Source organism: Lasioglossum baleicum, chromosome 1, assembly GCF_051020765.1.
Source record: "Lasioglossum baleicum chromosome 1, iyLasBale1, whole genome shotgun sequence".
In the NCBI taxonomy this organism is placed as follows: domain Eukaryota; kingdom Metazoa; phylum Arthropoda; class Insecta; order Hymenoptera; family Halictidae; genus Lasioglossum; species Lasioglossum baleicum.
The window spans coordinates 1312084-1324312 of record NC_134929.1 but is presented as its reverse complement, the minus strand read 5'-3'; the positions used below and the strand labels follow the sequence as shown (position 1 = coordinate 1324312).

General features: G+C 37.8%; 1 protein-coding gene across 13 annotated transcripts in view; it reads right to left on the bottom strand.

Moving 5' to 3' along the window:
- Positions 1–3833: 3833 nt before the first annotated feature.
- LOC143210125 (uncharacterized) overlaps positions 3834–12229 on the bottom strand; it is a 957580-nt gene continuing 949184 nt past the window's right edge. For all 13 annotated transcript variants that reach the window (XM_076426766.1, XM_076426793.1, XM_076426717.1 and 10 more), the window contains one exon: positions 3834–12229. This exon is cut by the window's right edge and continues 20654 nt beyond it. The gene's annotated coding sequence lies outside the window, so the exon portion shown is untranslated.

Below are 12229 nucleotides of genomic sequence, written 5' to 3'. Positions count from 1 at the left end.
ACTTTAACAGGTGCTAACGTCGAAGAAGAAAATCCTGGTAATTAAAACTTAATATGTACTACATTCCACGTTATTAGAATAATTGTAGTTTAATTATGATACATTTTATATCAACATTTTTTATTTACACCTAGAAACGCCACTGTCTCGGAAGGAAATGTACATTCGAGAGAAGCAATACAATTAGAGCTTCATCGCGAAAAAAGATGAGTTTGCAATAACCTCAATATTTTATGAAATTCTATTATAATTATAGTTATGACTGAATTTTTTTATTATAGGAAGACAGAAGATCAAATAAACTTGTATATGCTAGTATAAAATCAATTTATATATATTATACAATTTATTTTATTATTTGTTTGACAACTAATAAATCTACAAATTGTTTCATAAACTAAAAAATACTTCCTGCATTTTCGTATTCTCCAATCAGTCCAAATAAATACCATCAACCTGTTCTCATATACCAATTTTTATTAATGCAGTTATAACAGTAACAAAACGTTTCTATTTAAAATGAATACATATATTGAACACAGTTTTTAGATTTTTAATTTTTTGGAAGGTTAAAAAATGTAATTGAAAAAGTAATGATAATTAAAAATTAAAAAAAATCCCCGCTGCACGGGGACTCGAAGGCTAGCTCCAGATTGCGATTCATACGCTCGACGGCTCGACAGCCGAATTTCAGTTTCGTTTCCGTAAAGTAAAGCAATACAACATGGCAACATGGCAAGTTCTAAAAATAGATTGTGGCTGGCACAAGCGCACAAGCAGCGCACACGGATATAGTAGAGGTACGCTGGTGAGTGTAGCGTGCGGGCGCGTTGCTAACACGATACCAATACAGTGTCTTCTGCACCGACGAAATGCCGTCGGTGGCCTCCTGTTTCTCACTCCAGTCAGAATATATCCTAGAGGGCGTAAGAGAACACCGAAAAATTCGAGGGACACCAACTCCCATAAGGCTGGCAGTCTTTAAGGGGGCCGTCTCCTAGCAGATGACGGTCGCGCGTGACCACTCACACACCGCTAGAGTACACTCACACACCGCTAGACCACGTATACGTACGCGAGAATTGCTAGGATCAGGGAAATGCGTTCTGATTTCTCGATAATGCAAAGACGGGGGTTTTTATTAGTCAAAATCGCTAGATAAAAGATCAATCTAGCGCGCTGTTTGCTTCAAAAGTCGTTCTTTTACGTTTCCGAACAATGATTTTGCAATATTCGGCTGCATGTTGCCCGTCGCATGTTGCCCGTCAGATGGCGCTGCAGTCACGCCGGCGTACTAGCCTCTCCGACGGGCAACATGCAGCCGAATATTGCAAAATCATTGCTCGGAAACGTAAAAGAACGACTTTTGAAGCAAACAGCGCGCTAGATTGATCTTTTATGTAGCGATTTTGACTAATAAAAACTTTGCATTATCGAGAAATCAGAACGCATTTCCCTGATCCCAGCAATTCTCGCGTACGTATACGTGGTCTAGCGGTGTGTGAGTGTACTCTAGCGGTGTGTGAGTGTTCACGCGCGACCGTCATTTGCTAGGAGACGGCCCCCTTAACAGTATCTCGTCGGTGATGAGACTGATTTTTTTCAATTTTTTTATTTATATAGAATTATAATTCAATATTGTCTTCCTCAAAATAACTTCCTCAAGTACACATGTATGGAATTTTTGAAGCATATCTTTAAAGGGATTTTTCATCGCATTATGCGGGGGTTTACTGTTACTGTCATTGTTCTTAAATTCATAAAACATTTATTGAGTTATGGCGAAGTTATAAGAAAAGGAGGTAAGTACTACTTTTACGAGGAAATATATAAAGTCGTAAAATAACTTGTGTTATGGCTGTTTTTAATACAAAAATCTTGCTTCAGAATCTCTATTGTCGACGTCAGCGCGCGCGACGCTCAATACATACCACCACGGTGCCCTTACCTGTCTGAAACGATGAAAATCACTGAACTTTAAACACGCATAGCTTTTGAACCAGAGGATGCCTAAATTAAAACTTGGATTTTCGGCATTTTCTCGCCAAAACCTACAGGATTATATAAAAAGAAGTTAAAAATTATTGATTTTCTCAGATGGAGTTTAACCAAATATATTACTACATCTTTAACGAATTGACTGACATTTCTTAATGAAACGGGTTTGTTTGACAGAAAATTCCAATTGTAGATATTTATATTGGCTTAAAATTATATTGCAATTATGTAGTATTTGGCGACACTGATTTGTTTGTAACGGGTCCGGTTTGTCGGTGTACAATCTCCTCGCGGCGGTCCTCCTACGTTTTGTAGGTCTGTTACATGTTTCATAAAAACATCGGTTGGTTACTAGGTAAGAAACGTTAGTTCGGAAACATAATTTTATTGGAAAATGACTAACAAACTACATTTATTGACACCTCAGAGGAACGACGAAACTTTGGGGAACTTAACATTTGTTCGCATTTCATCGAGTCAGATAAAGAAACGCTAATTTGTCGAATGTTAGGCAATGTTTTCATACACATTTCATTTATTGAAATATGCATCCTGATAAGTATTTGATATCCTGCAACATTATTGTATACTTTTTCTCTCGTTAATTTTGCTACGCGTATTTGCGGATAATAAATATAGAGATTGCATAACTTATTACCAGCATCGTGGATCAAACGATTGTATAATACAGCACTGATCTGCTTCGTGATCATCAAGTATACATATTCATATAGAAAAATACTACGTTCGCACTGAAACACGCCTGTGGTATTATTTCTTGCAAAAAATTACAGAATTCCATCTTTCTTAAGACTGTTTCATTCTCAGAGAATATAAACTATATTTGGTCTCTTCGTTAACGCTATGATTATTAAAGACTGCGAGTAATTAAATTTATTTTAATCCGGTTACAAGTCTCATGCTGCCATCTATTTTTAACGTATGAATCGTTGCCGATTAATTTATTAATTTATTTATAGTTTTTACAATATAAATTTTCGTTGTATAACGTTTGGACATTTTTCGCTAGATGTCACGCCAACTGCTGCAATGAAAGTATTAAAGCGAACCAATAAACACAGTTTAGTCATAAATGCTCTAAATAAAAGTAATTGTTCGGTATCTTGTTCTTCGTAAACATTAATATGTCAACTACTGCAGATAATGTTGTTATGCAGCACGTTTAACGTATTCTCCCGTATTTATGACACATACTTGATTTTAGTAATAAATAAAGTTTATTTTTGGTATTGTATTGGGTCATTGCAAAGTCTTGATACGTTTCTAACAGATGGTGTTATTCCTGTAAAGGTTGGTTTACTTTGAACAAATGGTATACAGCAGTAGTGAGCAACCCGCGGCGTATTGTGGGCCAAAAGTGGAAACATTAGGCCGTTATTAGACTAGGCCACTGGTGGGCAACTTGGTGGCGCAACTTGGTGGCGCCACCGAATTGAAGAGCTTTTATGAATCGGTAACTGGTGGTACCACCAAGCGTTCATTCCCGCTGTCGATGTAACGCTGTGTCGTGTTCTTATGTATTTTACGATAAATGTGGTGGTAATTTGAACCTCAATTGTTCATGTTTTCGCGATGCTGGTGGCGCAACTTGGTGGCTTTGTCTAATAGGCTACATTCAAATCAATACCCCGGCTGGTGGCGGCGCCACCAAATGTTGCCCGGCCGGTTGCCGATGCCGTCCACCAGATCGGCAACTATTTTTGGTGGCTCCACCAGTTACCGTAGTCTAATAGGTTACATTTGTTTCAATGCCCCACGACGTGCTGAGCCACTGGTGGCGCAACTCGATTGCGCCACCAGTGGCCTAGTCTAATAACGGCCTTAGACTACGGTAACTGGTGGAGCCACCAAAAATAGTTGCCGATCTGGTGGACGGCATCGGCAACCGGCCGGGCAACATTTGGTGGCGCCGCCACCAGCCGGGGTATTGATTTGAATGTAGCCTATTAGACAAAGCCACCAAGTTGCGCCACCAGCATCGCGAAAACATGAACAATTGACGTTCAAATTACCACCACATTTATCGTAAAATACATAAGAACACGACACAGCGTTACATCGACAGCGGGAATGAACGCTTGGTGGTACCACCAGTTACCGATTCATAAAAGCTCTTCAATTCGGTGGCGCCACCAAGTAGCGCCACCAAGTTGCCCACCAGTGGCCTAGTCTATTAACGGCCTTAGACTACGCGCGGGCCGCAACCGGCAACGAACGCAATGTTAAATACTTTGTTGCATCGCGCCACGCCGGATTCTGGCGAGCTGCAGGCAGTCTGCTAGCGGGACAAATGCGGCCCGCGGGCCTGCGGGTTGTTATACAGGATGTCCTAAAAATGTTGTATTTCCTCGAAAGGGATAATTCCTTCATCCCTAAAATCCTCTTGGTGGAGCAAATTACCGATTTAAGATTTTCGCAATGACCCAATATCTCCATTTTACATAAAGAAATAATTATTAAGCGAAGAATAAAAGTATACAAAAGCAATGTATTGCATAATTCACTTGCAACATTGTGACTATAAGACAGGGTAATCGGTACCTGGTTGTCCAGCGAAAGGGGGGTGGGGGATTTTACATAAAAAGTAAGTCGGAAAGAAGAATACAATTTTTTCATATGAGGCTTTGTATTCGATAAAATCGACTTTGAAAATCCGCCAAGTTCGCGGTCTTGGCGTGTATAAGAAGTACTTGCATATTGGGTTAAAACGAAAGTTCGTAGCGTTTTTAAATTAAAATTCAAAGATAAAATTAAGATATTTATACATAGATTGTTTGGTAACATATTTCCCATTTTATTCTATTACTTTTTGCCATTTTTATGGTGACTTATCATGTTATTCAAGAAACCTATGAATAAGTATCTTAATTTCATCTTTGAATTCTGATTTATAAACGCGACGAACACCTAATAGAATCAGTAGGGCACGCCTAGGCCAGCGATGTGCACGTTTGCCTGTCGCAGGCAAGAAGCTTCCCCACCAACATCTCTTTTGTACAGTGCACACCTTCACTGCGCAGGGGTACTTGGTACTTTGGTGGGGGTAGTGCTGGGATATTGCACGATTTTCATATACATATTTTTTCATATATTCATATATTTTCATATAATATCCCAGCACTGGGTGGGGGAAGCAGATAGCTCAGGGATCCATACCGTGACCACCACTGGCCTAGGCCAGGCAGTTCCAACTAGTAGCTCCGCAGCTATTCGAGGCACCTTGCCCACTTCGGTTCTTCCCCCACTCTTAGAACTCATTGCTATATGTATAGTAGTGGGGAACTCCCACAAGCATACCTTGTAACTGTCGAACTTCGTCCCTGTTCCCTCCCCCGAGCAACACTGCCATCACTGCCGCCCAACTCACTAACTCTACAGCTGTATGTTGTAGTGGGAAGAGGTTCGATGGTGAGGACCTTGCAGTTCTCGGAGGGGAATAAGTTGGAACTCCCTGGCCTATATATATAGGCAATTGGTGCTCTGAGAGTCGATATCGTAGAATCGGCTACCCCCACTATCGCGCTCCGGTCGCCCGCAGTGTTCCGATTGAACCCACCGTTTTTCGCGCATGTGCGGCCAGGACAGTAGCGTATCTACAATGACGCAGCAGAGCGGCCAGGGCCCTGACGCCTTGCGGCAGTTATATTGGCGGGAATGTACCGCTGTTATTGGCGGGACGACTGATCGATGAGAGACGTGACGCGGATCGAGGTAAGTATTGTTAATATTTTTAAAAGTCTTTTTTAAAAGTCTGCGGGGTGCTCCAGCTACCTGATTTCATCGAAATGGTTACGTTACTGAGCCTGAAATTGCCGCGCATGCGCGAAAAACGGTGGGTTCAATCGGAACACTAACTGGTCGCCCGACCGCGATCTGGCCTGCCGTGTGGGGGTAACCGATTCTACGTCATCGATTCTCGGAGCACCCATTACCAGGCATGCAATAGAGCACGAACAGACGCGCCAAACAACTACTATCCAATGGCACGTGCGTTCGCCCAATTTTCCAACTTGATTTTTTCGGAAACAAAGGCTCATATGAACAAATTTGATTTCACATTTTCGGTTTTTTTAAATGTAGAATCACTCCACATCTTGGTTGTACCAAAAGTTACCGACCGCTCTGTACAATTGAAAAAATATTGCATAATTCCGAACGATGTTCAACGTAATATGTATCGCTATTTGACAATCGACGATGATCAATTAAAATAACAACTTTGGTCGTGCATCGTTCGTTGCCTGTTGCCGATTCGTTGTTGCCACGCATAAGTGAAGCGAATAATTAAAAAGACATTCTTGGATTGCATTTACGGGTAAATGGATTACAGCATGAGTCTTATGTTACTGATTAATAACAGTACAACTGATTTTTAAGCGTTACTTCATAGAGATTTGACATGTCTGTACACTTCAGAATAGGAATAACATTATCGCAGATTACCCTATTGATCAAATTGTTTACTACGCTTTACGAACGAGTATAGGGAGTACTTGTAGTTACATGCATACATACAGGCATACACACACACGTACATACATTCATATATGTATAAGTCTTCGTTGACCGTTAGACGCTGCTCCGAAAACTTCATACATGCTGCTTAATTATCGGCTCGACAGTTTCGAAATTAAAAGACATACTTCCGAGTGTTCTTCTGATTTTCACTTTGTTACGATAAACTGTTGTGCATTGCACATCTTTCTTCAACCCTCATCCGTCCCTCGTGTCAATTTGACACAGTTCTCCTGAAGTAAATTATACTATTCTGTTATTTGTGGGTAAATTTGTCCAAAACTTCGTGACTTTTATTTCCTTAATGCGACACAAATAATCGAAAAACCTAAGACGTAAATGTTAACTCATCAATTTGAATAAAAAAAACATCGAAAAATAACTGTTTACCTTATTATTTCATCGATCTTTTACCACTGTATCAATTTGACACCGAGGGACAGATTCAGTTTGTGAAATGAGGGACGGATGAGGGTTGTTAAGACGCAAGCTCGACTCTCTAACAAGGAGAATGCAAAACTTTCGCGTCACAGATTTAGTTGAGATTTTACAGAGTTTTTATACATTAGATGTATTTTTATCCGCCAAAGGGTTAATTGAAAATGATACTTATTATTTTATAATAGAAACACTAGATCTATTACTACATACACAAAAGATTATAATTATATTAAAATAATTTTATATTAAAATAATACATAACAAACAAAAATGATATAATAGAAAATACTATTACTACATACGCAAAAGATAATGATTATAAGACAATAATAAAAAAAAAAAATATGAAAAAAAGTTACTACGACGGGACTCGAACCCAGGCCCACGGCGCACAGTGGGTAAAATCGACGTTCTAGCTGTTCACGCCTATTTCACCATTATTTCAATACATAAAGACCACATTAAATAGGTCGTTGGATTCGTCTTGCCGTCAGCTATAACATTATTGAATAAAAAATATATAGTTATAAATAAATAATGAAGGTGACCACAATTTTTTATTGAAAAAAAATTTTTTTGGGAAATTGTTTGTATTGATATTTGTAAAAGAGTGTGTACTGATTACTTTTTGTAGGAAACATTTTTTTGTCACACCACCGGAAATGTCTGAAAACTCGTGTGAATAATGAATAATTTGGCCACGATTTCGATCGAACTCACCACTGTACGCGTGTCACGCGACGCTTTAAACTATCATAACTACGGTTCCCCGGGTCATCCCGGGTATAAATTTTGCACGATCTTTTAGAGGAGATCTTGCCGAAAATGTTCCACTTTGTCAGACCATGGGAATCCCCGGGAATGACAACTTTATCCCTTGTCAAAGGTGAAAAACTTCGACGATTTTCCTTAGTTGATTAAATATTTTTTTTCATAATAAATTATGAACAATGACGTTTAGTTTCTGGTGCGTTTTCAACATAGATATACATACTTCATATAAAAAAAAATTGGTCGCTTAATCTTCAGTAGGTTTTTCAGGACATCATTATGAAGAAAAGGAATTTTTTCGGTGATAAATCGTATCTGAAAAAGTTTGATCTTTGAACGTTTATTGTAACGAGAGTTTTTAATAGCTTTAATTAATATTATCGTTTTCGAATGTAATAGACATTTAAGAAACATTGTGCATTCGTTAAAAATCGATATGAGGACTTTGAGTTTTTAGCCCGTGAACAGCTGGAACGTCGATTTTACACACTGTGCGGCGCGACGCGGCGCACAGTGGTCTGAAAGCGGCAAAAACCCCATATTTTCAAGTTTCTTAAAAAACCAAATTTTTTATATTTTTGACTAGTAGAAGAGTAAATTCAAACATTTCTAGGATGAATCAGTTCAAAATCCAAATTCACTTTGTTGTAGAACGTCTTAAAGTTGGCCATGCTAAGCATACCTAGTTTTCAGCATAAATTCAAGCGCATGTTTGAAGAAACCGTATGAGCCTGTAAAAATAGTAATGTAAATAATGTTTTCTTTTCTGACTTCCTTCAAGTACGAAGACCCGGAGTAAATCGCAAAAAATGTTTATTTTTAATTTTTTCGAGTAGTTTTGCAGATAATGCTATTAAACGGGGAAAAGAGCAACGTTAATGAAGTTTGAAAGACGATATCTCTCTTGCGCCAAACTGCGCCAAGGTGCCAATGGAAAAATAACGTTTGTAGATGTCTAAGTGAACAATAAATGCAAAGTTCATCTGCGGTAACCTGCGGCTTTGGGTTTTATCTCATGAAATGTCGGTGAGAACGCGTCAAAGAACGCTCCGCTTTCTGGAACGCTTGACGTTCCGAACGTTGACAAAACTATTGTAGCGTTATTTGAAGGTTTAATGTTATATTATTATAGGTCGTTGGATTCGTCTTGATACCAGTTAAAATATTATGAAGTAAAAAATATATGTTAATATTTAAAAAATTGAGATGACCTTCATTTTTTATACAAAAAGAGATTTTTCTTTAATTTTTTGTATTGAAGTTTGTAGAAAAGTGAACACTGATAAACTTTCCTTTGAAAAATTTTTTGTCAGATCATCGGAAATATTTGAAAAATCGTGTTAACAATTCTCACAATGCATACTATTGAAAGAACCTGTGCGAACCCGTTACCCACTGTATGTAATAAAACAAGTGTAAAATGTATTATTTATTATTATTTTATTAATTATTTTTTAATTTATTTACTATTTTTCGTGACCAAAATGTAAATAAACCTTACCTGTATACTGTACATAATAAATTTCCATGAAATTATTTCATTTTATTTTAATTGACATGAAATTATTGTTTTTTAAATTAAGTAGTTATTTTATATGGAGAGGAATCATTTTTTATTATCTTTAATTTAAATTGAATTATATTTCATTTTAAATTCATTTTATAGTCACAATTTAAGTGTAAAATTTATTATTTATTATTAATTTATTCCTTATTTTTTAATGTATTTATTATTTTTCGTGACCAAGAACGGTTACAAACATTTTTTGTCGAGATTTTCCCCAAAATAAAGCTTTCCTAGGGTTTTTGCCGTTTTCTGCCGCTCTCAGACCACTGTGCGGCGCGGCGTAGCAGTTCAGCTCGCTGCCGCTAGGCCACACCATTACTTGGTAACATAGTGAATGTAAACTGACATGTTGCGTCCATAAAACTTTAATTTGCAAATATCTCGAAAATTACTGGGTACTTGCCCCATAAATGGGGTATTATTCATAATCAGGGTAACGAGATCTATAACTCTGTGAAGTCTCAACTAAATTTGTGACGCGAGGGCTTCGCATTCTCCTTGTAAGAAAAATGTACAAGTGGTCGAAAAACAGCTCTAGTTATCGGACTGACTACGATAAACCGACCTTTGTGCTCCCAAATAATGCAAATTACGTCTCGTAAACGTAAAAATAGGAGCGATTGCGACCTCGATTGATGTTTCACCTATCGCTTTTCACTACTGAAAAACCCCATCTTTGCATTATCGAGAACTGAGAAGGCGCATCCCGCAGCTTTGCAATCTTGGAAACGAGAGTCTACCTTAACATGTTTAGTTGTTGGTTTACATGCTTTTATCCTTAGCGATTAGAGTCAGATATTTGACAGAAAGTGTTCTATCAGGAACGTATTGCGTGCAAATTCTCCGTCGAGCAGACAATTAAACTAACGCTGGACTGTCTCCTGTTTTCGTTATGATACAATAAGGTTGAAGAGATTGTTCGCGGTCCGATTTAATAGTGTCGTAACGCGTTCATCATGAATATTTACAGAAATGTTCGAGAACGAACGTACACGAGTATCGAGGCTCGCGCCACATCAATGAGAATGCACGAGAATCGTAGCGATCGTAAAAGCTAAGGTTACATTATCGATTTTCATTCGTAGATACTACTATGTGTTTTCTATAGATACGTACGCCATGTGCTAGTCACATACTTAGGTCCGATTAATACGTGCGACAGTATTCGTAGGTAGACTTGCAACCGAGCGATTCAGGGATTCTTCCGATAATCCGTGACTTCAAGGGAGTGCGAGTGTTTCTAATAAGAGATCTGTATAATATAGAATTGAAATAACGATTCTGAACGTGAAGTGGAAGTAAGATGTATTCTCGAATTAATTATACGCGCATCTGTTCAATCCAGAGTTGTGTAAATAATTTGTTTTGCGTTCGAATCGTTGCTTCTAATTACCCATTCCGCTGCCATTAAATACATTTTCAAGGGTTATTAAATATCCTCGTATTCGTTATGTTACCTTATCGTACTCTATTATTCTATAACAAATTATTAATTACAATATCATACATTGTTCGTTAATAAAATATTTTCAGTGATTTTAACAATTCAGAAATTTATATAGTTACATTTCCATCTTTCCCTATTTCCACTTGACGATACATGTGCATAAACTAATTGTAAGTCTCTTAACGCTAGGACTAGCAAACGGGTCAAAACGACCCATTCGAGTTTCTTTAATTTATAACTGGACTGCGGATCTTTATGCAAAATAAAAAATATTTGCATTGATCGCAAAACACAGGAGCCAAATAACAAGTTCATTCTTCTTTTAATTATCTTATTGAGATGAAACTAATACACTGGTGGCCTTAAATCTTTATAATACCTCGACTGTTTTAAATTGTACGTACCCATTTTTGTCATAAATGCATAAAATCTGCAGTCTAGTCATAACGAATGAAATTATAGATGAAATCTTGATAAACGCGCTATCGCAGCTTTTATAAGACCATAGAGATCAGTTGCTTTTCGTGCGAAATATATCAACGTAAACATTTTCGCGAATGCTTCTAAATACATACTGCAGTTTCCACTTAACTCGGGAAACGTGTCTGCGACAACAAGCGCCGCGTTCCAGCTGCACCGCGACACGTAACCGGTATGTATTACTGTATTCATGCTACGCCATTTTTCTCGTGCTCGTCGAGTTCCAGATTCCAGAGAAAAGTTTCGTTGCCGAGCCTTCGGTACAATTTTCCAGTACTAACCCAGTCCACGTGTTGCCTGATTTATAGCGCATTTGCGTAGTGCAATCACCATTTCGAAACATTTCATTTCGCTCCGCAAACTCTTGTGCGTCATCGAGTTCGACACTTTTTGTCTCGTCGACGAACTTATAATTTTTATTATCATTGGAAACATCATCCAATCAGAATTTTCTCTTTTTCTTTAATAATTTAGATAAGACTAACATGTTCTGAATTCTTTCAATTTACTTCCTGTTTCATCTAATATGTAAATTGCACCTATTCATTTTTACTCAATATAATCCGCTAACCATAATACAGGGTGTCCCAAAACTCTTTTGCTTCTCAGAAATGGGAGATTCCTGTTCGCTCTTTGATTGGTCCGTGTTCTTCGTTAATAACTCCTAAACAAAGCCGCGGCGGTCATTTTTGCAAAGGAAAATGTCGCTTCAAATGACCTCAGGAATCTCCCATTTCCGGGAAGCGAAGGAGTTTTGCGACACCCTGTATAATAGTTTAAAGATATTAACCCTTTAGGGACGACGCTCGACTGTCGGTTGCTTTCTGCATGATGTTACGGAGGTTATCATAATTTAGACATTTTGATATTTCTGATATATTTTTAAACTTCATCTTAGCAGCTCGGCAAATCTAAACTTTTTTTCTATGCTCGATAAACGTAAAAGAAATTATATCTGCATTTATATACTATTTAAATAAATATTACAA